The sequence below is a fragment of the Mobula hypostoma genome, chromosome 11 (genome assembly GCF_963921235.1).
Source record: "Mobula hypostoma chromosome 11, sMobHyp1.1, whole genome shotgun sequence".
Classification (NCBI taxonomy): domain Eukaryota; kingdom Metazoa; phylum Chordata; class Chondrichthyes; order Myliobatiformes; family Myliobatidae; genus Mobula; species Mobula hypostoma.
In genome coordinates, this window is record NC_086107.1 from 9,076,916 (window position 1) to 9,101,062 (window position 24,147).

Below are 24,147 nucleotides of genomic sequence, written 5' to 3' on the forward strand. Positions count from 1 at the left end.
TCACAGGAGAAAGGGAATGAGAAGGGGAGCCAGAAGGTGAATTGAACCTAGGTCGCTGAAGTCGAGAAATGGCCACTCCATTAACTCGCCTCAGGCACTCCAGCGAGATTCTCCCAGTGTCCTGACCGACAATGTTCTTGCGGAGTTTGTCATGCAACCTTCATCAGGTGTCAGCCCGAAATGTGGACTTTTTATTTCCCTCCATTCCCACCACTTTGTTTGTGGTTCATCTCCAGTGAACACTGTCAATTGACAAAAACAGCATCGGAGCAATGACACCGAAGAAAAATAATGAGAAAAATATGTCCTTGCACCTTATAGTTCATCTGCACAGCAGTTTTTCAATATCTTTTACAATTTATTCTGCATTGTTATTGTTTTACCTTGTGCTACCTCAATGCACTGTGTAACCTGATCTGTATGATCAGCTTTTCACTGTATGTGGGACAGGAATAAACTGATACTAACACATTCACAGCCTAGCATATAGTTCATTATACAACAATACAGGCCCTTCAGCCCACAATATCATGCCAACCTTTCAACTATTCTAATATCAATATAACCCTTCCCTTCCCCAACTCTCTCTCTCTTTTGCCCATTATATCACTGGTGTTTAAGGCAGCGATGAAGGTCTTCCACTTCTTGCAGTGCTTACGGCTTCCTTCATCATGTCAGTAGTTTCCTCTGGGTTTTCACTACTGTCAGTCGCACAAATCCCGGTGGAGTCTCAGGAATACCATCGCACTCAGATGCAGAAGGATTCTTCATTGCTATTTCCATTACAGTTTTGTCTTACCAGTCAGGATCGGTATCACTGAGCTCAACCCCTGAACCTGGAGTATGGGTGGACCACTTTAGTCTGGCCTCTACCCTTTGACCTGTGTGGCATAGGTGATCCAACCAAGAGCCAAAGCATAAAGCCCTGACTCCAGCCAGTACTGCTCTCCGGGTCACTGAGGCACACAGCCTCCAAACTATGACTAGATTGTGGTCCTCTGGCAGGCTCCCTCCCGGATTACCTCCATTTTTTAAATCGTCCATGTGCCTATCTAAGAGTTCCTCTAATGCCCCTAAGATGCCCAGGAAAATGTCCACTAAAATCAATCAAACCCTTCCCTCCTCCATAGCCCTCTATCACTCATGTGTCTATCTAAGAATTTCTTGCGTTCGTAATGTATCTGCCTCGAGTGTTCCACGCATCCAACACTCTGTGTAAAAAAAATCATCTTTAACATCTCCCCTGTACTTTTCCCCAATCACCTTAAAATTATACCCTCTGGTATTAGCCACTTCCACTGGGAAAAAGTATCTGGCTGTCCAGTCAATCTATTCTTCTTACCATTTTGTACACCTGTATGATCTTATTAGGTCTTGAATGGAAGACCTTTCCCTGAGCACGTAAATCTGCATTTCTTTTAGCTGAGTTTTATGATTTCAGTGCACTTGTTGTGGCTCGAGAATGTACTGACTCTGCAGAAATAGAAATAGCTGCTTGTAATTAAGTTGCCACATAAAAACGCATTTCTAGCACATTGCGTTGGCCACTGCAACATTCGACTGAGTGTGAATGATGCCTGGAACAGCAGGAGGAATTCTGTGTGCTGACACTGTTCATACACAATTGATTAGTCGTGCCACAAGTCGAGAGACAGAACAGTGCCTCATTACTAGACTTGCTTTTAGCAAAAGTAAATATTGGGACAGATCCAAAAATGTTAATCAGTAATTACTTCACATTAAGCCCGAATAACAAATGTTACTTCAAAGAGGAAAGCGATGGGAACAGAACTGGATTGAATCCGGGATGAAATATTAGACCATAGGACCATAAGACATAGGACAGAGTCTGGCCATTCGGTCCATCGATTCTGCTTTGCCATTCCATTGTGGCTGATTTATTATCCCTCTCAACCCCATTCTCCTGGCTTCTCCCCATAACCTTTGACACACTAACTAACAAAGAACCAATCAACCTCTGCTTTCAATATACCCAATGACTTGACCTCCACAGCTGTCTGTGGCAATGAATTCCACAGATTCATTACCCACTAGCTAAAGAAATTCCTCCTCATCTCTGTTCTAAACAGACACCCCTCTAGTCTGAGGCTGTGCCCTCTGACCCCAGATTGCCCCACTATAGGAAACATCCTCTCCACATCCACTCTATCTAGGCCTTTCAATATTTGATAGGTTTCTATGAGATCCCTCCTCATTCTCCTAAACTCCAGTCTTTGTATTCCGTCTTTATGGATCTTAAAGGTCACTATTCTGACCTTCGCCTGGCTAGATTAATGGCCTGTTACCTCTGTAACCATGAACCCATCTGAGAGTCTGACGATCTGACGATAGTGCCCATGCTCACACCAATCAGTCAGCACCAAGCTCGTAGATCAACATTGACTCAGGATCTGAAATCTTTATTTTCAAATCCCTCCAAGACCTTTCACTTCTCAATCTCTGTTACCTCCTCCGATTCTGCAAGTCTCCATCTTAGCTGCCCTCAGACATATCCCCTATTTCATACATTCTGACGTGTTTTATCTGCCAGCATCCATAACCAAAGTGCCATGCCTAAGCCTTGCCATCTCCCTTTCCCTTCATCACATTCCCGTCTCCATGCTCAACGTAATACGATGACACATAGAATCAGAATTCTGCCATTGGGCCCATCAAGTCTGCTCCACCATTCTATCATTTCTGATATCCCTCTCAACCCCATTCTCCTGCCTTCTCTCCATAACCTTTGATGGTCTGACTAATCAAGAACCTCTCAGCCATCTGTGCCAATGAATGACCCAGATTCACCACCCTATGGTTAAAGAAATTCCCCTTCATCTCAATTGTAAAGGGACATCCTTCTATTCCGAGTCTGTGCCCTTTGGTCCTTTGGATGGTCCCACTATTGGAAACATCCTCTCCACAACCACTCTATATAGGTCTTTCAATATTTCATAGATTTCAGTGAGACTCTCCCGCAAGTTGACAGGTTTTTGATTAGAAATGGCGTGGAAGGTTACAGGGAGAAGGCAGGAAAATGAGGTTGAGTTTAATAATAAATCAGCCATGATGGAATGACATAGCAAACTCAAAGTCCAAAGTAATTTTATTATCAAAGTGCATATATGCCCCCATATACAACCCTGCGATTCCTTTCCTTGCAGGCATACTCAATAAATCCAATAACCAAAAACCACATCAGTTAAATCAATGAAAGACTGGGCATACAATCAGTGTGCAAAAGACAGCAAACCATGCAATAAAAAATAATAGTAATAATATTTATTATTTATGTTGGATGATCAGCCATGAACATACCGAATGGCGGTGCAGGCTCAAAGGGCCGAATGGCCTACTCCTGCACCTATTTTCTATGTATCTATGTTGCATCTATACACAAAATATTATGATTGTTAATATTATATCTTAATATTATTATTATTATTATTATTATAAATAAATAAGCAATGAATATTGAGACGTGAGATGAAGACTCCTTGAAAGAGTCCACAGGTTGTGTGAACAGTTCAGTGATGGGCTGAGCGAAGTTATCCCCTCTGGTTCAATAGTCTGATGGTTGAGGGGTAATAACTGTTCCTGAACCTGGTGGTGTGGATCCTGAGGCTCCTGTACCTTCTTCCTGAAGGCAGCAAGAAGAGAGCATGACCTGGATGGTGGGGGTCCCCAATGCATGATGAACTCAGCCATATCCATCTCTTTTCGTAGGATTTTTGGATCAAGGACATTGGTATTTATTTTTAGTTATTTTTTGAGATACAGCCCAGAAGAGGCCCTTCCAGCTCCTTGTGCTACGCCACCCAAACAATCCCCCAATTTAATGCTAGCCTAATCACAGGTCAATTTACAATTACCAATTAACCTATCAGTCGGTACACCTTTGGACTGTGGGAGAAAACCAGATCACCTGGAGGAAACCCTGGGTTACTGGCACTGTGAAGCACTGCACTACTGTGACTCTCCTGGTATTTCCATACCAGGCTGTAATGCAGCCAGTCAATATACTCTCCACCACGCTTCTACAGGAGTTTGTCCGAGTTTTGGATGTCATGCCAAATCTTCGCAAACTCCTAAGGAAGTAGAGGCATTGCTGTAATTTCTTCATAATTGCACTTACGTGCTGGGCTCAGGACAGGTCCTCTGAAATGATAACACCGAGGAGTTAAAGTTGCTGACCCTTGATGGGCTGAATGGCCTAATTCTGCTCCTATGTCTTATGGTCTTATGGAGGGTCAGTTTTGGTGTTTGTGATTTCTATGATTCAATTAGCAATTGAAATAAATAAGAAGTCAGGCTAAGTCCTTCATTGTTAGATTCAAGTGAAAAGATTATGTTGCAGCAACATGTATATACACAAAATATTAAATTAATGAGATAAAATTCTGTGAATTATCTCCTGATGTCTTGTACAACAAACAGGCAAAACTGGGAGTAGTCGGGACATATCGCTCTGACAACATCAATCAGACTTAAAAACCTCATTCTGATAAACAAAACAGGAATCTAGATGTCGTCTCGCAGTCGCACAAAAAAAAAGCTGGAGGGAAAATAGACGTTGGACAGCCTCCAAATCTCCTCACTGGAGACTCAGGGCCCATCTGCTGAGCTTTGCATCTGAACTTTAACCACCATTCAAAATCCATTTCCACAGAGATCAATTCACAAAGCTAACAGATGGACCCCTGCTTCCCCAGGCCGCACTGTTATTTGCTTAATAAATTTAATTAATATCCAACTACAGTGGATTGATCCCAAAATGGCGAGTGTCTCCATGACTGATTTCCCCTTAAAAGTTGGGTAACAGGTCCAACTCCTATCACCCACCCACCCCTATGCTTACGTAGCTTAATGCGTGTTTACTGTCACGGAATGCAAACCCTAACTTCACGTTCAAGTTTGTTGTCACCTAACTGACCAAATGAAACAATGTTCCTTCGTACCCTGGTGTACCCAGTAAACATATCACACTCTGCACATAAAGCAAAATATTACCACAAACACTACTGTGCAAAAGTCTTAGGCACCGTAGCTGCATATTTGCACAGCACTGTATTTGTCAATGTGGAACAGAGAGTGAGTTTGTAAATCCAGTGGGAGTAAAGGATGTTGGGAATTGCGAGGGTAGAGCACTGCGGGGGGGGGGGCGGTGTGGAACAGGTGGCAGAGAAAGAGTGCCAGGGTGGGGGTTGACATGGGTGCAGACACACCCGGCCCTGAGATGCCAGGCAAGATCATTTGATTCCAAACAATTGGTTTATTGATAATTACAGAATGTCTTTCTGGTGCTTTCACTTCCTCCCCTCTCCATTCCCCTTTTCCCAACCATGATTCCCCTGCTCCCTGTTCTCTTCCCACTCTCAGACCAGAATAGAGACCCATATCAGAATCAGATTTATCATCGCTCACATGTCAGAATTTTTTTTTCAAAAGTCTTAGCCATCCTAGCTATATATATTTGCCAAAGACTTTTATTTATTTATTTTTATTTTTTATTTATTGAGATACAGCACAGAGTAGGCCCTTCAAGCCACGCTGCCCAGCAATCCCCAATTTAATCCTAGCCTAATCACGGGACAACTTACAATGAGAAATTAACCTACCAACCAGTACATCTCTGGACTGTGGGAGGAAACGGGAGCTCCCAGAGGAAACCCACATGGTCACGGGAGAAGATACAAACTCCTTACAGGCAGCGGCAGGAATTGAACCTGCCTGTACTGTGAAGCGTTGTGCTAACCACTACACTACCATGTCGCCCCAGTACTGTAAATTAATAAAATATAGTTTAAACTGCATGTGAAGTGCCCAGCGCAGTAACACAGTACTGTAAACGGTAACACGGGATTTTCTTGTATTCCTGTGGAAAGTCTGCACCTCGGGAGGACACAAAATGCTTTGCCTATCGAGGCACGTATTTCTAATGATGCATTAGAAGCTCACATTATGTCATTTCCGTTTTCAGTGAAACTAACAACAACCCTCCTGGTGTTTACAGGTTAATGAATACACACTCCTTTTCACCCTTAACGCACCTGGCTGCCTTTCAGCAGACTTGCTAATTAGGCCCTTTGATATTAATGTTAGAAGGATGCTCTTTTCATTACTTTTCTTCCAAAAGCGGCGCCAGTTTAACGCTGGTGCATAACGAACGGTGGCATACAGATCTCATGCTGTCCTCTGATACGGATCAAGGCTCAGCTTTATTCATCATATGCATTTACATGTATCAAGAATTTTCTGTGGTGTGCTGGCACCACATGCAACACAAAACAACATTCAACAACTACGCTTGGTGGCCACTTTATTAGGTACCTCCTTGTGGGCAGATGGGGCTTGTCAGCCGTGGTTGGCAGTTCATAAAGGAAAACTCTGATCTCAAACCTCCGCTGCCTTGTGGCTATACCCATTCATGGGGAAGACTTCAGGAGTAAACCCCAAGGAAAATTCCGGAGCTGGAGTCCCGAAGGTAGTCCTACACTGAGTTCAGCACCAACTGGCAGCTCCTGCGATGTCGCTGGTGCCAAATTGTATCGGCCGCTGCTGTTATTTTGGGTTCATCAGCTGCTACATGGACAACAGCTTTCTCTCCACGTCGTACTGCTCTGGCTTGTGTATTGGCTTGGGTATCACGTAGACAGCTGGGGTGTAACATCCATGGTTGACCCTGACCAACGGAGCGACTCTCTCTGTCTCCCAGTACCTGATGAAATAGCCATAAGGTATGTTTATGGTCATCCCCTTCAAGGTTTCGATGTGTTGTATGTTCAGAGACGTTCCTCTGCACATCATTGTTGTAACGCATGGCTATTTGAGTTACTGTTGCCTTCCTGTCAGCTTGAACCGGTCTTCTGACCTCTCTCATTAACAAGGCGTTTGCGCCCACAGAACTCTTTTTTTGTTTCTCGCACAATTCTCTGTAAACTCTAGAGACTGTTATGCGTGAAAATCCAAGGAAACCAGCAGCTTCTGGAGATACGGTGATGTGCAGAAGAGCATCTCTGAATGCACAACACATTGAACCTTGAAGCGGATGGGCTACAGCTGCAGAAGACCATGAACATACACTGAGTGGCCACTTTATTAGGTACAGGAGGTACTCAATAAAAGGATCACTGTGTATTTTGCTATGACAGAGGGAAGCCATTCGGCCCATTGGATCTATGCTTCCCCCCAAAATGAATCCATTATTTCCTGTCTCCTACGTATTTCCTGCAATTTATTCTCTCAAATGTCCATCCAATATCACCTTCCCATCCAAGGGAAAATTTATAAAGAAAAGATAAAGGTTAGCTTTATTTGCCTACACATACAGTGAATTGCGTCATTTTGCGTCAACGACCGTCACAGTCTGAGGGTGTGCTGGGGGCAGCCTGCAGGTGTTGCCAAGCGTCTGTGCCAACATAGCGTGCCCACAACTTACTAACCCTAAACTGTACATCTCCAAATGCAGGTAAAAGCTGGAGCACCCAGAGGAATCCCAGGTGGTCCCAGGGAGAGTGTACAAACTCTTTACAGACAGCAGCAGGAATTGAACTCTGATCGATGACCACTGGTGCTAAAATAGCATCACTCCAACGTTACACCACTGTGCCAGTTAACTGTTTGAATATCTGCATTTTTCACCTTTGACCCAGGATTTTTTTTTACAATTGTTCCTTCAATTCCCTGGTCTTATAAGGCAGGACTTTGCTTTGTAATTTCAATTTTCTCTCCAAATGCATCCCATAGATTCATAAAAATTTAAACTTGGGACAGGCAGCAGAAAAGTACCTTTAGTAGTGTCACCAAGCTTTGTTGCTGCCAACATTTGATCTGAAGCCGCTGTTGTAGACCAGGAATACAGGAGCCAATCTGTGCTCTGCAACCTACCGTGAAGTAATGGGTTAATAAGCAGAAGATCTGTATTGTTGGTGGTACAACTGTGGTGAAAACATCTGTCCTAGCTCGTCATAGTGCCTTGTAACCTTAGAGTCGATGCTTAATTTGGCTGCACGAGTTAGCGGTCCATGAACACTACCTTGCTTTCTGCTTTGCTTGAAGCAGAACTTCCTGGTCGCTGAACATTTTAATTCTGATTCCCATTCCCATCCCAACATGTCAGTCCGTGGCCTCCGCTTGTGCTACAATGAGGCCACCCTTAGGGAGGAGGAGCAACAGCTTATATTCCACCTGGGTAGCCTCCAACCTGATGGCATGAATACCAATCTCTCCTTCTGGTAAAAGAAAATTTCCCTCCACCTCCCTTCGTCTTCTGTTCCCTACTCTGACCTCTTACATCTTCTCACATGCTTATCACCTCCCCCTGGGTTCCCTCCTCCTTCCTTTTGTCCCACGGTCCACTCTCTTCTCTAACAGATTCCTTTCTCTCCAGCCCTTTACCTTTGCCACCCATCTGGCTTCACCTATCACCTTCTAGTTAGCCTCCTTCCCCTCCACCCACCTTTTTATTCTGCCATGTTCTGCCTTCCTTTCCAGTCCTGAAGAAGGGTCTCGGGCTGAAATGCCAACTGTTCATTCATTTCCAAAGATGCTGCCGGACCTGCTGATTTCCTCCGGCATTTTGTGTGTGTTGCTTTGCATTATTTAGTTATTTTTAATTTATAATGATTTTCTATGTCTTTGCACGGTACTGCTGTCACAAAACAATAAATTTCATGACACATTGTCGGTGATACTAAACCTGATTTTGTTTCTGCTTTGATCAGTCCTCAGCAGATGCACTGGTGATGGGGTCCTGTTCATGGATACTTGGATCCAGTTTAGTTACTGGAACTCTGAGCTTGGATGCTGAGATCCAGTGTGGTTGCTCAGGATCAGAACCAGAATCACGCAGTTCTGTACTTAGATGCTCAAGATCTTAGTAATTCACAGATCTGAGGAATTTATTGACCTCAAGCAGCAGCCAAATGAAGCGCTGACTTAAGAAGGAAGTACCTTGCCTCAGTGAGTTTTCATCCAATGCACTCATCCCAGTTTCGACATGGAATCATCTTGACTACCAATTTCAGACAGCAAACATTCTCCACAGGTTTCCAGTATTCCCACAATAATGATCCAGTCTCCCCGGGACACTGACATATTTACAAGCTCTACAAGAAGGCTTTATAAAGCAACCATCACCTTAATCTATGTTGAGTTTATGGAATGGTCTTCAAAGACTGATTTCAACTCCTGCACTTACGGTAGTTTAAAAATAAGGCAGATTATTGCTCTTGGGAGAAAGTAATTTGCTCTTGAAGTTATTTCCAGTTCATTGCCTTTCCTTGGATTATTCCTGACTAAGAATGATTTGTCACTCATTCCAGCACTTCAGCCAGTGACAGGCTAGTTGCATGGCAATGGCCTGTGGTGAACTTCACCCTCTCCTCGTCAGGTAGCGTCCGCAGAGGCAGAAGAATGGTTGTCGTTTTGGGTCAAGAAGTTCAAAGTAAGTTTATTATCAAAGTACGTACATGTCACTATATATAACCATAAGATTCATTTTCTTGTAGGCATACTCAATAAATCCATTATAGAATAATAACAGTAATAGAATCAATGCAAGACCGCACCAACTTGGGAGTTCAACCAGTGTGGAAAAAACAACAAACTATGCAAACACAAAAAGAAACAAATAATAAATAAATAAATAAATAAATAAATAAGCAAGAAATATCATGATTGTTCTTGGCAAATTTTTCTACAGAAGTGGTTTGTCATTCCCTTCTTCTGGGCAGTGTCTTTTCAAGACAGGTGACCCCAGCCGTTATCAATACTCTTCAGAGATTGCCTGCTTGGCTTTAATGGTTGCATAACCAGGAGATGTATCTCCACCCCACCACTCCAGAACAATAGCAATGCAGAATAAAATGTAATTGACCACAGAGAAAGCGCAGTGCAGGGAAACAATAAGATGCTAGATCGTAAGGAGGTAGATGGTGAGCTCGCGAGTGCATCCTATCACACTGCGGAACTACTTAATAGTCATTTAACAGTGGGATGGAATCTGTCCCTGAGCCTGGTGGCATGTGCATTCAGATTTTTGTACCTTCTGCCCGATGGGAGAGGGGAGAAGAGGATGGGTCTTCGGTTATGCTGACTGCTTTACTGAGATAGTGAGATGTGTATATAGAGTCTATGGAGGGGAGACTGGTTTCTGCAATGTGTTGAGCTGTATCCACAACTCTCTACAGTTTCTTGCGGTCACGGGCGAAGCAGTTGCCATTTTAAGCCATGGTGCATTCAGAGAGGATGCTTTCTAAATATAGATTAGCTTTATTTGTCACACGTACATTGAAACATCGAAACACACTGTGAAATGTGTTGTTTCAACGACCAACACAGTCCGAGGATGTGCTCGGGGCAGCCCACATGTGTTGCCACGCTTCCAGTGCCAACATGGCGTGCCCGCAACTTACTGACCCTAGCCTGGACTGTGGGAGGAAACTGGAGCACGGTCGTGGGGAAAACGTACAAACTCCTTACAGACATCGGTGGGAATTGAACCCAGATCACTGACGTTGTAAAGCATTGTGCTAACAGCTACGCTACCATCCCACCCTCATGCCCTCTACAGTGCATTGACAAAAAACTGTTCAGGGTCAACGAGGATATGTGGAATTTCTTTAACAGCCTGAGGAACCATTGGCTGCTCAGAATAGTACAAACGAAGAGACAGATGGTAGGAGAATTCTAGAGATTTAAAAAGAGATGAACTTGCATTTCTTTGGCAGCTCCCGTTCTGCACCTCGCAAAGCGATTTAAAGCCATTGAAGTATGTTTGGCCAATTTTGAAATGTAACTCGGCCATGGACAGTCCCAAGCCTGGCTGTGAAAAGAGGAGGGTTGGCCATGGGGCTAGCAACCCCATCCTGTAAAAACTCGTAACAGTGCTCCAGAAACAGCACCAGAAGCTCCAAAGAACTCATCCCTGGGAAAGGAAGGATCTTCAAAGATGGTCTACACCTGGGGACAACATGAAAGACTGTCCCAGGACTCTAGCAAGCTGCTTTTGGAGACCTATGCTCCATTAGGGATGATGGGCTAAGAAGAACTTTTGGAATGTGGAAAACATTACAGCCACCGTTTTAGCAGGAAGCTCCCAGAAAGAGCAAATTGGTACTGAGACAATAACCTGCCACAGACAGTGGGTGAAGGAAGTGGAAGTGATATACATGAATTGAGGAGCTCTGTACTTAGAGACACTCAATCCGGAGCTCCACACTCATTCTAATCTCTGCCAAGGCAACAAGGTCTCATCGTGCTCTGACATTCTGGCATCATTCTATGCGTCCAGAGACCTCAGTCAATAACAAAGTACCATTGATCTTTCTGAGCTCTCTCTACACACCTCTTCTTTGTGCAGGTGTTTGTCCATGTTTCATCAATGGGGACAGTTCGCTTAAAAACAATGAACTAACAATGGGTGTAATTTGTCTTTACACCCTCAGCAGTGAGGAGCAGCTGCTGGAGATGAGAGTGCAGAAGTGCATGCACAACGGCGACTTTCTCTCATGCCAGCAATGCAGCAGAAGTGCATGCACAGCACCAACTTCCTCCCACACCAGCAATGAGTCTTGTCCACAGCAAAGCAAGTTTTGGTTCTGGGAGTGGTTTTCCTCTCAGCTTGTGTGATCGTCTCTCTCCCCGTCTCCTTCTCACTTCCTCTCTCCTTTGCTCGGTCCCTCTGTCTCCCTCCCCTACATAAACACACACAAACACACACACACACACACACACACACACACACACACACACACACACATATATATATACGCACTCATGCACGCATACATACACACACACTCAGTGGCCACTTTATTAGGTACACCTGCACACATGCTCATTAATGCAAATATCTATTCAGCCAATCATGTGGCAGCAACTCAGTGTATAAAAACATGCAGACATGGTCAAGAGGTTCAGTTGTTGTTCGGATTAAACATTAGAATGGGGAAGAAACGTGATCTAAGTGACTTTGATCATGGAATGATTGTGGGTGCCAGACTGGGTGGTTTGATTATCACAGAAACTGCTGACCTCCTGGGATTTTCACACACGACAGTCTCTAGAGTTTACAGAGAATGGTGCGAGAAACAAAAATCATCCAGAGAGCAGCGGTTTTGTGGGTGAAAATGTCTCGTTAATGAGAGAGGTCAGAGGAGAATGGCCAGACTGGTTCAAGCCGACAGGAAAGCTACAGTAACACAAATAACCATGTGTTACAACAGCGGTGTGCAGAAGGGCATCTCTGAATGCACAACACATTGAACCTTGAAGTGGATGGATTACAGCAGCAGAAGACCACACTGGGTTGCATTCCTGTACCTAATAAAGTCCGCACTGTGTATTTCATTTAGCTAACATCTCAGTCAGCACTCCAGTGATTCACATTGTTGATATCTGTGTTCACTTGCTGACTGCTCCACTGCGCAAGGTCCACGCCTGCGAGCAGTTGGAGATAAGACCTCCCAGTGATGAGGCTCCCACAGCTGGGTGCAGGAGGGAGTTCCTGTGTTTAACCACAAACTGCAGGGTCGGAAGCAGGGATCACCACCCTATGGTATAGGGAATACATTTAGAACTGAGATGCCGAGGGTGGAGAGCAGCAGGAGAAGGAGGCTAAGAGGCAGGATTAAAAAAAATTATTTAGAGATACAGTATGGTAACAGGCCCTTCTGACCCAAAAAACCCATACCCAGAGAACATAAAACATAGAATTGTGCAGAATCCCTCAAGCCCACAATGAGTCACCATTTTAACCTATTCTTAGCTTAATCGAACTCTTCCCTCTACCATAGCCCTCCATAGTTCTTTCATCTATACGTCTATCTCTCTAATGTATCTGCCTTCCTCACCACCCTGGCAATGCGTTCCATGCACATACTTCTCCCTGTGTTAAAAAAAAAATTACCTCAGACATCCCCTCAACACTTTCATCCGATCACCTTAACATTATGCCCCCATGTGATTGATTAACCTGCTAACCATTCATCTTTGGAATGTAGGAGGAAACCAGAGCACCCAAAGGAAACCTATGTGGTCATGGGGAGAAGATACAGAGTTCTTGCAAAAAAGTGGCGGAATTTAACCTTGATCTCACAGCTGGCCTTGTAAAGCGTTAAACGAATTACTGTACTGTTGTGCCCCACCCTCTATCTATCTGTGTCTATTTAATCCAGCTCGGTATGATGGTTTACCTGCCCTGCATACTTTCTGTAGCAGTTGCACTTTACTCTGTATTCTGTTATCGTTTTCCCCTGTTCTACCTCAGTGCACTGTGCTCTAGGTCTGATCTGCATGAATTGTATGCTCGACAAGCTTTTCAGTGTACCTCAGCACTTGTGACAATAATAAACCAATTCGAAATAATTTATGTTCCCATAGGGATCTGGTGCAAAGAAGAGGTGTCGAAAGCCAGGATGGAGTGTAACTTGAGGGGGATTTGGCCTCACTTCTCTAGACTATGTGTCTGTCTATCGAGTGAAACCAAATGCTAAAAATCCATTTAAGACCTTTCCTATATCTTTTGGCACCAGGGGGCTTGCTGGGTGTTCTGGTTTCCCAAGTCTGACTATCCATCAGAACATCTTCACTGGTGCTAAAGCATTTTTGAACACCCTGGGGCTGTGAAAGTTGCTATATAAATGCAAATTTTCCTTGTCTTTGGTTGATCATTTGAAGGTATAACAATTGCCAACCAGCTCAGTCTTGGCCCAGTTTATGTGACTGACCACCTCTGAGCCGGCTGCAGTGGGAGGTGTTACCCGAAACCCCAGGCTTAATTATCAATGTACAAATAATCCCCACAATCTACTACACTCTGTATGAGATTAAATACGGCTCAGGTTCCTGCAGCAGGTGAGAAACTTTCAGTCCAGCTCGTACTAGTCACACTCACCTGTTAATCCACCCAGAAATACTTTACACTCAGCACTTTCCCATTTAATCTTTCATCAGTCAACTCTATTAGTTTAGCTAATACGGGGGGGGGGTGCAAAATTTTAAGCCTAATTGCAGGAAAGTATTGGGGGGGATGTCAGAGGTAATTCTTCACACTGAGAGTGGTGGGTGTGTGGAACACACTGTCAGTATGGTGGTAGAAGCATTTATGTTAGAGACATTTAACAGACTCTTGGATGGACACATGGATGATAGAAAAATGTGGGAGGGAAGAGGCAGATTGGTGGCAGAGTAGGTTAACAGATTGGTACAACGTCTTGACCAAAGGGCCTGTACTGTGGTGTAATATTTTATGTTCCAACTCATCTTCGTCTGCTGATAATAATGTGTTTTTGTACCCTCCCCCATTCCTTCCACAGTGGCGTTACAACGGCCTTTCACACCGAATGCACTTCGAGGCCAGAAATACCCAACCTTCCAAACTTTGCTTTGTCTCAGCTAAAGAGCGCACAGAAATTATATCCAAGCACAACAGGAAGCCAAGAGCTAACTCGTTAATTTGAGATGCTAATTCAGTTTCTCCCTCCACAGATTCTGCCTGATTTGTTGAGGACTTCTGCTATTTCACTCGCTCCAAATAAACAAGGTGAGCACGAAGACTGGGGAAGCCGGAACATGGATCCATATGCAAGCTGCTGGCGGAGCTTGGAGGGTCAGACAGCATCTATAGAGGGAAATGGACAGTTGACATATTTGGGCTGAGACCCTTTCAAGGTTCAAAGTTAACTTGTTTGTTATCAAAGTACATATGTAGAAACACAGAAACATAGAAAATAGGTGCAGGAGTAGGCCATTCAACCCTTCGAGCCTGCACCGCCATTCAGTACGATCATGGCTGATCATCCAACTCAGAACCCTGTACCAGCCTTCTCTCCATACCCCCTGATCCCTTTAGCCACAAGGGACATATCTAACTCCCTCTTAAATATAGCCAATGAACTGGCCTCAACTGTTTCCTGTGGCAGAGAATTCCACAGATTCACCACTCTCTGTGTGAAGAAGTTTTTCCTCATCTCGGTCCTAAAAGGCTTCCCCTTTATCCTCAAACTGTGACCCCTTGTACTGGACTTCCCCAACATCAGGAACAATCTTCCTACATCTAGCCTGTCCAATCCCTTTAGGATTTTATACGTTTCAATAAGATCCCCCCTCAATCTTCTAAATTCCAGAGAGTATAAGCCTAGTTGATCCAGTCTTTCATGATATGAAAGTCCTGCCATCCCAGGAATCAATCTGGTGAACCTTCTTTGTACTCCCTCTATGGCAAGAATATCTTTCCTCAGATTAGGGGACCAAAACTGCACACAATACTCCAGGTGTGGTCTCACTAAGGCCTTGTACAACTTGTGTCACCATATACACCCCTTAAATTCATTTTCTTGTGGGCATACTCAATAAACCTATAGAATTATAACCATAACAGAATTAATGAAAGACCAAAGCAACTTGGATGTTCAACCAGAGAGCAGAAGACAACAAACTATACAAATACAAAAAGAAGAAATAATAATAATAACAAAAAATAAATATGCAATAAATATTAAGAACCTGAGATGAAGAGTTCTTAAAGTGAGTCCATTGATTGTGGGAACATTGCAATAATGGGGCAAGTGAAATTGAATTAAGCGATCTTTGTCTCTCCCCAAAACAAGACTGTCCACTCTTCTCCGTAGATGCTGCCTAACCCGGCACTTTGTGCCTTCTATAAATAAATAAGGTACTACAGTTTTCTTTTGCAACACAGAAGTCTTACTGAGTTATACAATGATGAAAAACCTAGATGTGTGTATTTCCTTTAGTGGAGGGATCATTAAAGCAATTGGTAGAAAGATTAGCTAGATCTGAAGAATTTCACTTAACAAAAGTTGTGGGTCTGGAACCCACTGCTGGAATGTGTGGTGGAGGCAGAAACCCTCATAGTTCAAAATTGAAAGTACATTTATTATCAAAGTATGTATACTATATACAACCTTAAGATTTATTTCCTCACAGGAAGCTACAAAACAAAGAAATCCAATAGAACCATTTAAAAAAAGTTTATAGAGTCATAGTGTCATAGAGCACTGCAGCACAGAAACAGGCTCTTTGGCCCATCTAGTCCATACCAGCCCAGTTTTTTGCCTGGTCTCATCTTTCTGCACCTGGACCACAGCCCTCCATACAGTTCTCATCCATGTACCTATCCAAACTTTTCCTAAATGTTACAACTGAACCTGCATCTACAGCTGGTTCCACACTCGCACCACACAATGAGTGAAGTTCTCCCTCCGATTCCCCTAAATATTTCTCCTTTCACCCTAATTCTAGCCTCTCCCAAGCTGAGGGGAAACGCCTGCATGTATTCACCCAGTCTACACCTTCTCATACATAGATATCTGTCATCTACAGAACCACTGATGAGAACTGGATTTCACCAACTTGGATCAGCAAAGGCAAAATGTCATAAACGTATTTTGCATAGTATTGCTGTAATTTTAAAAATATCTATTTTATTTAGAGATACAACACGGTAACAGGCTCGTCCAGCCCAGTGAGCCCACTACACCTAATTACCCCCATGTGACAAATTAACCTACTAACCCGTACGTCTTTGGAACTTGGGAGGAAACAGGAGCACGGTGAGGAAACACACAGGGTCATGGGGAGAACGTACAAACTCCTTACAGACACCGGTAGAAGTGAGCAGGGATCACTGGTGCTGTAATAGCATTACGCTAACACTACACTATCCATGCTGCCCACTGTGTGGTTAAACATCTGAGTCCCAGGTTTATTTTCCCTGGATGGGAAACAGAGGTCAGTGTCCAATCCGATCTCAAAGGTACCTGAGACTCAGCCAGAAGACCATAAGGCATAGAACATAGGACATAGAAGAGTACAGCACAGGAACAGGACCCTTGGCCCACAGTGCTGTGCCGAATCAATTAAATTAATAATTAAATGGCCAACTAAATTAATCCTTTATGCCTACACAATGTCCACATCCTTTCTTTTACCTCACATTCATGTGCCTATCTAAACGTTTCTTTAAAGTCTCTAATGTACCTGCCTCGCCCACCACCCCAGGCAGATCATTCCTGGTACCCACCACTCTGTGTACAAAACTTGCCCCTCACATCTCCTTCGAAATTACCCCTTCTCAACCTGAATGCATGCCCTCTGGTATTAGACATTTCAACACTGGATAAAGGATCGAAAGGACCATAAGACAAAGGAGCATTTGGCCCATTAAATCTGCTCTGCCATTGCACCATGGCTAATTTACTATATCTCTCACTCCCTTTCTCCTGTCTTTGACCTGTTACATTTGATGCTCTTTCTAATCAAGAATATTTCAACCTCTGCTTTAAATACACCCAATGACTGGCCGCCACAGCCTTGGCTGGCAATGGATTCTACAGACTCATCACCCTCTGGCTAAAGAAATTTGTCCCCATCTCAGTTCCAAAGGGATGAACTTGTGCCCTGAGGCGGTGACCTTTGATGCTATACTCTACCACAACTGAAAGCATACTCTCAACGTCAGCCACTTCTAAATATTCCGGGCAGGAAGAAGAGCTGTCCCTCACTGACAAGGTATATTTACTAGCTGGGGGGGTGGTGGTCAAGTTTTACTGGATTCCATCCGAAACTCATGCATTGGTGTACACTCCTGTGAAAAGTGCAGTAGTACAATGCTTTCTCATGACCTGTTTCTTGCAATTTTGAAGGCGCTCCACACTGCAATCTGTATTATGTATCAATGATCTCATCTAAGAGAAGCAGCCATGCAGTCCATCTCAATATTGTTACTGTCATGAGCTCTGTGGCTTGCCATAGAGCATGCATTTCTTAAGTTTTTGAGTACTTGTACTTACTAATTGTTAACTAGAGCTGTTAAGCGCCTATGCTTTGTGACTGACACGGGTTTCCCACAGTTTGTGATTATTTAACGAGGACTCTTGTTTTGTGCCTTAGCGGAGTCAGTGTGCTGGAGAGAATGAATTGTCTCACGCTGTCGCTCAGCCGCTTCTCCAAGGCTCTGTTCGTATTCATATGTCTAACCTCTTTGTTTCCGTCTCTTCCTGGGGAATCTGCCGTCCTCTACTCCTGAGTGAAGTCGTGAATCTTCCGTCCTCTATTCCTGAGCCAAGTTGTGAATCTGCTGCCCTCTACTCCTGAGTCGTTGTGAATCTGCTGCCCTCTACTCCTGAGTCATCGTGAATTTGCTGCCCTCTACTCCTGAGACAAGTCATGAATCTGCTGCCCTCTACTCCTGAGCCAAGTTGTGAATCTGCCGTCCTCTACTAATGAGTCAAGTCGTGAATCTGCTGCCTGCAGCTCCTGGGCTCGAGTCATTGTCAGCGTTTCCCGTGACTGAGGGTCTGTAGTTCCTCCGCTCTTGGGTCCAGTTACAGTTACATCATTTATTTTACACCCAATATGGCCTGGTATGTTTTTTATACCAGTTGCTCATTGTGTACTCAGGGCTTGAGGAATAGTCATTGGACCTGTATAACAGCGGTGTAGTTTGTAATGGTTTAATTAAGGCTTGAAACCCTCCCGTCACCATGTTGTGGTGGAAAGGCTTGTGAATTCCTGAGATCCCAAATTTAGCTCCTGGTAGGGTCATCCATGGTGGTAAAGTCAGGGGGGAGATTCCAGAGAAAGAGAGATCCAACCAGGACCTAAACGATGGAGCTGCTGGAAGGTGATGACACATCACGACGGCATGAAGGTGGAGGAAGGTTCCAACAGTGAAGGGTCCCCAGATATTTTGCCCTCCTTGCCACTGGACCCTGTCAAGGACCGGGGGGGTCTCTGCCTGTACATCAGCCTCCTGGCGTTAAGCAAAGTTACACACAGGCATCCTCCATTGAGGGAATTACCCCTTCGGAGAACATTATACTCAACTGAAGTGATCGCACTAAAAAAAAAATAGAACTCCTTTCTGTCCTCTCACCCTCTGAGAGAAGTGTCAGGGAACAGTGCAGTCAGAGAGAAGGGTAGGGTATCAATGATGAAACCCTCTAAATCAGGTTTTAAACCACCATTAAACAACACAGAACACAGAATATAGAATATACATATAGTGCAGCAATCACTGGATTTGAGTATGTTGTTCTCCAAAGGGGTTATCTATTTGTGGGTTCTCGGGTAGTTGTAGAGGCCGGTCCGGATTCCACATGCCCTGTGGGACTTGATCCGGGATGGTAGTGTGGATTCCCTTAACGGGGAATGCCTGTGCATGAGATGTTTAATGTGGGGAGGCTGGTGCAAGCAGAGCCACCCCATGGTCCTTGACAGAGCGGCCTCAGGGTCCAGTGGCCTGGAGTGCAAGGCGGCTGGAGACACTTCACTGCTGCAGCCTCCCTCCACCTTCACTGCCACTGTGATGTGCCATCGCCTTCCACCAGCTCCACCACTGAGGTCCTGGTTGGATCACTCTTCATCTGGAACCTCCCCACCCCACCCCCCCACGGGCGACCCTACCAGGAGCTAAGCACCAGATGGCTAAACTCCAGATGGCATTGCTCTTGGATGTCAGGAACTCACCGTGACCCGGTGATGATCCTCAGAAAGACACAGAACGCCAAACGTAGAACAATACAGCTCTGGAATAGTTCCTTTGGCTCATAATGGCTTTGTGAGTATGATACTAATTTAAACTTATCCCTTCTGTCTGTACATGATCTATATCCACCCCCCCCCCCAACTCCCTGCATATCCACATGGCTATTCAAAAGCTTCTTGAGCATCACGCTTGTATCTGCTTCCACCACTCCCTCTGGTGACACCTATAACTCACTGTGTGAAAAACCTTCCCCCTCTCACCTTAAAGCCCTGTCCTGTAGTATTCAATATTCCCTCCCTGGGAGAAAGATTCCAACCTTTACCTTGTCTATTTTTCTCATAATTTTATAATCTTCTACAACTTCGTGTGTGACCCAATCACCTACACATCAACCAAATTGCTAATTCATTCACATGCAAAGAAAGCAGAAATCCTAAAATCTCTCACAACTCCCACGTGTCATCTCACACTCCTTCCTGTGCCCTCTCCAACCATGCGAGCCCTGTCCCAGCCAAAGAACCTTCCCTCGGTAAATTAAACAAACCGGGAATGTCTGACTCAGATTAAGCCCAGAGACACCAAGTTCAGCAACTGCAAAGTCAAAAAGTTGAAGTCAGTTTAGTATCAAAGTACATAGATGTCACCAAATACAGAACTGTGCAAAAGTCTTAGGCACGTGTAAAAAAAATCCTGTAAAGCGAAGATGCTTTCAAAAATGATGAAATGAAAAGTTTCTGAACATCAAAAAATTTACTATAAAGAGCAGCAAACAGACAAAAACCTAAGTCAAATCAATATTTGGTGTGATCACCCTTTACCTTTAAAACTGCATCAATTCTCTTAGGTACACTGTCATACAGTTTTATAAGAAAATTGGCTGGTAGGTTGTTCCAAGCATTTTAGAGAACTTGCCACAGTTCTGTAGACTTTGGCTGTCTCGCTTACTGCGATCCCTCCAGGTAATCCCAGACAGCCTTGATGATGTTGAGATCAAGGTTACGTGGAGGCCCTACCATCTGAAAACATAAAAATCTAGGGTGTCTAAGACTTTTGCACATTACTATGCTACCCTGAGACTCATTTTCTTGCAGGCATTTACAGGAAACTAAAGAAATAAAATAGAATTTGTGAAAACTACACATAAAGAAAGACTGACAAAAACAACCAAATGAATTGAATTGACATTATTTCTTACATCCTTCACATACATGAAGGGTAAAAATCCTTGTTACGTCTCCATCTAAATGTGCAATGTGCAATCATAATAATTTATAAATATTTATAATAAATAGAACAATCAATGTAACATAGAGTACACTCAAATCAGCATGAATTAATCAGTCTGATGGCCTGGTGGGAGACGCTGTCCCGGAGCCTGTTGGTCCTGGCTTTTATGCTGCGGTACCGTTTCCCGGATGGTAGCAGCTGGATTAGATTGTGGTTGGGGTGACTCAGGTCCCCAATGAATCCTACGGGCCCTTTTTGCACACCCTCCTTTGTAAGTATCCTGAATGATGGGAAGTTGATATCTACAGATGCGCTGGGCTGTCCGCACCACTCTCTGCAGAGTCCTGCGATTAGGGGAAGTACAGTTCCCATACCAGGCAGTGATGCAGCCAGTCAGGATGCTCCCAACTGTGCCCCTGTAGAAAGTTCTTAGGATTTGGGGGCCCATACCAAACTTCCTCATCCATCTGAGGTGAAAGAGGTGCTGTTGTGCCTTTTTCACCACACAGCTGGTGTGTACAGACCACATTATATCCTCAGTGATGTGTACGCCAAGGAACGTTAAGCTATTTACCCTATCAACCCCAGATCCATTGATGTCAAGAGTTTTGCAAGCAATAATAAATACAAGGAAATAAGTATTGAGAACACGAGTTGTAGAGTCCTTGAAAGTGAGTTGATAGGTTGTGGAATCAGTTCAATGAGTGAAGTTATCCACACTGGTACAGGAGCCCGAAAGTTGAAGGAGAGTAACTGTTCCTGAATCAGATAGTGTGGGACCTGAGACTCCTGTACCTCCTGCCTGATTGTAGCAATGAGAAGAGAGCGTGGTCTGGATGGTGGGGGTCCATGGTGATGATGGATGCTACTTTCCTGTGGCAGTGCTCCTTATGGATGTGTTCAATGGTGGGGAGAACTTTGCCTGAGATGGACTGGGCTGTACCCACCATCTTTTATAAACTTTTCCATTCCTGGACATTGGTGTTTCCATACCAGGCCATCATGCATTCAGGATACTCTCCACTGTGCATCTATAGAAATTTGTCAAAGTTTTAGATTAGATTAGATTATGAGGACACACAGTCCTTTTTTATTGTCATTTAGTAATGCATGCGTTAAGAAATGATACAATGTTCCTCCAGTATGATATTACAGAAACACAAGACAGACCAAGACTGAAAAACTGACAAAAACCACATCATTATAACATGTAGTTACAACAGTGCAAAGCAATACCATAATTTGATAAAGGACAGACCATGGGCACAGTAAAAAAAAAAGTCTCGAAGTCTCTCGAAAATCCCATCATCTCACACAGACGGTAGAAGGAAGAAAAACTCTTCCTGCCATGAACCTCCAGTGCTGCAAACTTCCCGATGCAGCACCCTGGAAGCACCCGACCACAGCCGACTCTGAGTCCATCCGAAAACTTTGAGCCTCCGACCAGCCCTCCGACACCGAGCACTGAGCACCTTCTCTGCTGAGCGCTTCGACCCCGGCCCCAGCCGCCAAGCAATAGGCAAAGCCGAGGATTTGGGGCCTTCCCCTCCAGAGATTCTCGATCGCACAGTAGCAGCGGCAGCGAAGCGGGCATTTCAGAAGTTTCTCCAGATGTTCCTCCGTGCTTCTCACGTCCGTCTCCATCAAATCAGGATTGTGCACGGTACTCTATTTAACAAATACAGATATTCTGGAGCGGCCGCGCACGCTGTGCCACGTCGCCATCTTCTCCTCCTTTTAAATGACATACCACATCTACACAAACTGCTAAGAAAGCAGAGGCACAGTCATGCCTTCTTTGTGATGGCACATACGTGCTGGTCGCAGAACAGTTCCTCTATATGATAACACCGAGGAATTTAAAGTTACTGATCCTCTACATCTTCGATTCCCTTATGAGGACTGGCTCATGGACCTCCAGCTTCCTCCTCCTGTAGACTCTTCCTGCAGTACAAATTCTTTTCCTTTCCATCCTTTGCATTAACCTTTCCCGCCAGCTGCCAATAAATCCAACAGGAATTGTGCCAACTCTGCATGGCAATTCCATCATGACAGACTGTACTGCTCAGGTCAATCGCTGAAACCAGTAGCAGCCAAATAACATAATCTGAACTCCCTGCAATTACTCCAAGCTGCAACCATCTCTGATGGAAGTGTTCAAAGCTCAAAGTAAATTTATTATTAAAGTCATCATTTACTGCCCTGAGATTCATTATCTTACAGGTAATCATAATAGAACAAAGAAATTCAAAGAATCTATAAAAACTACACACAAAGACTGACAAACAACCAATGTGTGAAAGAAGACAAACTGTGCAAATACAAAAAAAACAAATGAATAACATTGAGAATATGGGTTGCAGAGTCCTTTGTTGGTGGAATTCAGAGATGCAAAACAAAGGAAAGATTCTCCAGATGTAGTTAATCTCATATCTCTCCATTTCTTGGTAGTCTGGCGGGGGTGATTCTGTGGAATTCATTGCCATAGACGACTGTGGAGGCCAAGTCATTAGGTATATTTAAAGCAAAGGTTGAAAGGTTCTTGATTTGTCAGGGTGTCGAAGGTTACAGGGAGTAGGGAGGAGAATGAGGTTGAGAGGGATGATGAATCAGCCATTATGGAATGTGGAGCAGACTCGATGGGCCGAGTGGCCTAATTCTGCTCCTATGTTTTATCCTTTATGGTCTATTTGTAGCAGTCTGTAAACTAGGCTGGCACAGTACACAGTATTTGGAATTGGAATTGGTTTATTATCATCACATGTACAGTGAAACATTTCTCTTGTTTACTGTTCATATAGATCAAGTCACCGGTGAAAGCCTACCCACCATCAAGACCACATATACCAAAAGGTGCCAGAAAAAGGCCAGTGATATCGTGAAGGATCCCACCCATCACAAGACATAGGAGCAGAATTAGGCCATCTGGCCCATCGAGTCTGCTCCACCATTCAATCATGGCTGATTTTTTTTTTCTCTCCTCCTGGACTCATGGACCAATCCTCCCACTCCCATCAGGACGAGGCTATGTAGCATCCAGCCCAGGACCATCAGACCCAAGAACAATTACTTTCCCCAAGCAGTAAGGCTGATCAACACCTCCACTCACTAACCCATCCCTCCATACCCCCAACCACCACTACCTTATCATTTCCTGCCAGTCACCTTATGTACAGACACTCCTGTGCCTAGCATCACTTTATCTACATATAATCAATCTGTGCATTGTATTTATACTTATTGTGTTTTTTAATTATTATTGTGTTCTTTATCTTAGTGTGTTTTCCTTGTGCTGCATCAGATCTGAAGTAACAATTATTTTATTCCACTTTACATTTGTGTACTGGAAATGACATTAAACAATTCTGAATCTTGAATCATTACACAGTGCAGTGAGGTCAAATGAG

General features: G+C 44.0%; 1 protein-coding gene across 1 annotated transcript in view; it reads right to left on the reverse strand.

Annotated features, from left to right (window-relative positions):
• LOC134354226 (uncharacterized) overlaps window positions 1-24,147 on the reverse strand; it is a 143,117-nt gene that overhangs the window by 68,350 nt on the left and 50,620 nt on the right. The window lies entirely within an intron of this gene.